Here is a 4,912-nt window from a genome sequence, read left to right as displayed (position 1 = left end):
CTAAAGTTCATTGGATACTTTAGTTTCCGGTTTTTTTTTTACTTTCCTTATTTAGAAGGATATCAAAGAATACATCCTTTTGCAAAATAACTTGCGTAAGGATCCACCATCCTTGTTGAGGGTATTTAACCTTTCTTCTTGTGAATCATTCACAAGACTATATGATTTCCTACTTGCTGCGCAAGTCCTGCATCGTAATATACGATGAAACAATCCGTTTTAGTTTCTTTAAGCTGACGTTTGTCAGACCTAGGATCTCCTTTTAAGAACCTCAGGGACAAACCCTAGTTCTTTTACATTTACGAATTTATTCATCCTACAATCAGGGAAGGTAGTCAAGTTTTTAAGGTATAAATGTTTCTTGGTCTTTAAATCATTCCCAAGGCATCTTTCGTAGCGTAGGTATTTCTAAGTTTACATTAATTCGGTTATCTTTTAGAAGGTAATATTGAGATCACCTCGGCACGATTTGTTATTCTTGTGACAATTGATTTTTCAGTCCTAAACTTTAATGCTTTGAGGTTAGGTAAATTCAATTAATCTTCATTTTTCCTTGTAAAGGAAACTTATGCCAGATAACAATCTTTTCCTTGCTAAGATATGCAGTTAGCAATGATAACTTCCTAGAATTCAAGCAACGTAAGAAACTTGTCATGAATTTCACCTTCTATGATGATTCGTTGCAAAAAAGAATAGGGGTTAATGGTACAATATGCAGTTTTTATACCTTCAAGATTTAACCGAAATGTACTATTATAGTAGGTAGATAATCTTGCTCGTAATTCTTTTTAATGCATGATGCTATTTGAAGGAAACTATGTTTTATACAATATCATTTTTGCATGTTCAATTAAACTAAACTCCTTCATCGTAAATAACTCGAAAAAATATGTCTGATCCCTAATAATTCATCTTTGCATATGATTGACTTAAAACCGATATAAAACCAAGAAGGAAAAACCTGGTTTTGGGGTGAAATATCCACATGGATACCGGGAGATGACCCTCCCGTAGCTACTCTTTAGACTTTCTTAGGCGGCATCGCAGTTGTAATCCTTCAGATGTGAAGGCAGATTTTACTCTCCTTTCCGGATTTCTACCATCTCTCTTTCGAGGCAAGGAGCCGTTCAAAAGATTGACCATGAGAGAGGGATAATAAGACTTTTAAAGTCTTAGCTTCTTCGGAGAAGGAAAGGTTTATAAAGCCTAAGAAGGCCCTATAGGGTATATACATGGTAAAAAGGTTATGGGTGAGTGTGGCTTCGCAACCACATGAACCTTTGGAGAACTTTGGGCTTGGGGTAAAAGGTATAGAAAGGGAATTTTTAAAGTAGTAAAGGTTTTTGGGATTTTAACCCAAAGTGAGAGGGAAAGGTGAAGGGTGAACGCTTATAGTAGGGGGGGGAGAGAAAAGGGTGTGTAAGGAAAAGGAAACACGGGGTTAGAAAGGGATTAGAGGGTGTGTTAAGAAAAAAGGAATATGAGGGGAGAAAAACACGGGGTTTCAACACAAGAAGGGACTTATAGATTTAGGCACGGGGGGAAATTTATGGTTCTAAGGGGTAGAACCGGGAGGGGGTGAAAGGGTAAGGGAAGGGTATAGAAAGGGGGACTTGATGGTTTTAAAAACCTGAGGGGGGGGGATTTATGGAGTAGAAGGGATATGAGGGGGTGAAAGGGGGCTTAATGAGCTCCCCCTTAGGAAGCTTCTTCCTATCCCACGTGGCAGGAGGGGGGGAAAATTTGGCGGTGATGGGGGGTGGAAAATCTACAGGTGACAGACGATGTCGCCGTGGGGAGAGAGACTAGAGGTGATAGGTAGCAGCGGCAGCTCGGCAGCACCAGGCGGCTTCTCCTCGTCTTCGTCCTCCCTCGATAGCAGCACCAACAGCGCCAAAGCTTCGTTCTACCCTCTCCCGGCCTCCCTGTCTCTGCCGCCCTTGACGTGTCCACCTGCATGGCGATGGAGCTGAGCAAGCTCTAGGGAGGAGCTTGCTGGCTCCCTACCCCCATCCCCCTTCCAGCACGACGCGCCGCCGCATGAGGAGGCAAATTTTAAAAAATATATATATATTTGATATATTACAGTGGTCGTAGTCATAGTCATCGTAGTCATGGTTGTAGTAGTAGTAGTGGTTTTCTTGTTTGTTGTTGTTGTTGTTGTAGTAGTAGTAATATTTTTTTTCTTGTTTATTGTTGTCTAGTTTTGTTATTTGTTGTTGTTGTTGTAGTAGTGGTAGTAGTAGTAGTTTTTTCTTCTTTTCTTGTTTATTATAGTGGTAGTGGTAGTGGTGGTCGTGGTCGTGATCGTGGTCGTAGTCGTAGTCGTCGTAGTCCTAGTTGTAGTAGTAGTAGTGGTTTTCTTGTTTGTAGCAGCAGCAGCAGCAGCAGCAGTAGTAGTAGTAGTAGTTGTTGTTGTTGTTGTTGTTGTTTTTGTTGTAGTAGAGAGAGATATATTTTTAAAAAAAGAAAATGAGAGAGGGGGAGGAAGAGAAAAAGGAAGAAGGAATGAGAGAGAGGGAATAAACATACAGCATAATAAAGAAAGAGAAAAAGAGAGAGAGATGGAAGGAGAGGAGATAATGAATGGATAAAAAACAAAGAGAGAGCGGTGGCGAGGTCCGGTGCAACACCACGAGATTAGAACCACTTCGACATATGTTAATTTGTGGGTGGGTGGATGGAGACTTTACATATGTTAATTTTTATTGAGTTACAAGAGAAGAAATACCTTCTCAAATAATTTAAGAAAAAAAAGAATGATAAAAAAAACAAATTGTTTGTTGTAATGTAGACAAATTGGAAAATGGTGAAGGTCTTTATTTTCAAGATCGCGAGGTGTATCTTAATCAGCGTGTCCCATGTCCTTGCTCTCAATGTAAGCTAGCAATTAGACAAAAACGTCAATTGTCTATAGAACATGTACGATGCTTCGGCGAGTCTCAATCTGAGATCATTGATCAGGCGATCTTGGATTTTTAGCAAACGGTAAGAAAAGTTAATATCAATCATGCATTGTACTCACAAGCTAATTGAATACCATATACAAAAAGATTGGGTGTGGCTGGAAAATTTTCTATCCAGGGAGGTGACATCTCATCCCAAGGAGGAGTGCACCCTTTGCGGCCAATTAGAAGAGTTCGTGGGCGTGCGATGGATGGAGTGCCTGAGCCAATTCACCACTTGGAAGGTACTACCAAATCTATACCGTCAATACCAGAGGAGATAGACAGCCTTCGAGACTTACCTACAATCTTGGAGCTTGAGATGAAGGCAATGATTGATGCATTGATTCCCATGGATGTTGAGACTCTGATCTACTTAGAGAGGAAGCATCCATAGCATTATATTATGGGTGCCGAGTATCTTTCCTGAAGACACTGCTTGCACTCCTAAGTATGCAAGCAAAATACAGGTGGAGTGATGCGAGTGTGACCGAGTTGATCAGCTATCTTGTATGTACGCTTCGTTGATTTCTTTTCGGCACTATCATTAGAAACATTTGTGCTTTTTCAAGGTGTTTTATGATTTTTTTCAAGTTACTGAAATATCATATATTACCACTTACAAATACCATGCTTGAGTCTCGTAATGATGCACGACATCTTTTACAAAAGCTTGGCATGGATTACAACATCATCCATGCATGTATCAACGATTGCATACTGTTTCGAGGAGAATACGAGACTAAGGAGACATGTCCAAAGTGTGGTTCTCACAAGTATCGACAGTACTTGCAAGGGCAAACTATCCCTCAAAAAGTTCTTGGACACTTTCCGCTTATCCCCCACATAAACCACATGTTTGGTATGTCTGGCATGGCAAGCTTCACAACGTGGCATGCGCAGAATAGGTCCAAAGATGGAGTTCAACGAATATCAGCAGTTTCATGCACATGGAGCCACATTGACTCTACCTTCCTAGGATTTGTCCAAGAGTCGAGGAATCTTTGGCTCGGTCTTGCAATGGATGGCGTGAACCCATTCGATCTGTGCTCAACTTCTTACACTGTGTGGCCTATAGTCCTTGTTAACTACAATATCCCTCCATGGCTTTCTACGAAGAAAGGACATCTCATCCTTAGCTTACTCGTCCCCGGCCGCTACAAAGTCAAAAATATGGACCTGTATCTTCATCCATTAGTCAATGAGCTTAAGATTTTGTGGGAGGAGGGGGTCACTATGCAAGATATGAGCAAGCACGATGGTCGACAGTCCACCAATATTCGAGCCATTCTCATGTGGATGATGCATGACTTTTGGGGATTCAGAGAGTGCTCACGTAAATAAGATTCCGTTTTTGTTGGTAATATCTATCATAGCTCATTCAAGTTTGTATTCACTAGATAGAGGTGTTGGGATAGGTCTGGTTACCTCACGTTATCATGCATGTCCATTGTGCGGGTCACAGTTAGACACCCGAAGGTCACCAACCATGAAGAAGATGGTATATCAAGGACACACCGCTTTCTTGCCAGAGAATCATGAACTCGGGGAAGGTTTTCTTGGATGACCTCCAATACGTATGAATGCCCAAAGCTGGTACGAGCTGAAAATGGTCCGTGAGGAGTCACATCCAAATGGAATGCGACGTTTCTCCGTTTTCTACGAGTCGCCATATTGGACCCACTTACAGATCAACCACTTGTTGGATCCCATGCATATTTTCAAGAACGTGGGAAGTTTTCTATGGGACCACATCATAGGAAAGAGAGACACTGTAGGGGCACGAATGGATTTGAAGGAGGTAGGCAAGATGGAGGCACTTTGGTCCCACTCGAGTGCTGATGGTCATGTGCAGCTACCTCGTGCTCCTTGGGTTTTGTCCACTAAAGAAGAGCACATTGTGAAGCAAATAGTCAAGTCTATTCGCATTCCGAGATGTATGATACATTCTCTTAGGTCTACATTTT

This window comes from Lygodium microphyllum, chromosome 9, assembly GCF_053477565.2.
Source record: "Lygodium microphyllum isolate KBCC chromosome 9, Lygodium_microphyllum_v1.1.10, whole genome shotgun sequence".
NCBI lineage: Eukaryota > Viridiplantae > Streptophyta > Polypodiopsida > Schizaeales > Lygodiaceae > Lygodium > Lygodium microphyllum.
This window is presented reverse-complemented; position numbering follows the sequence as displayed.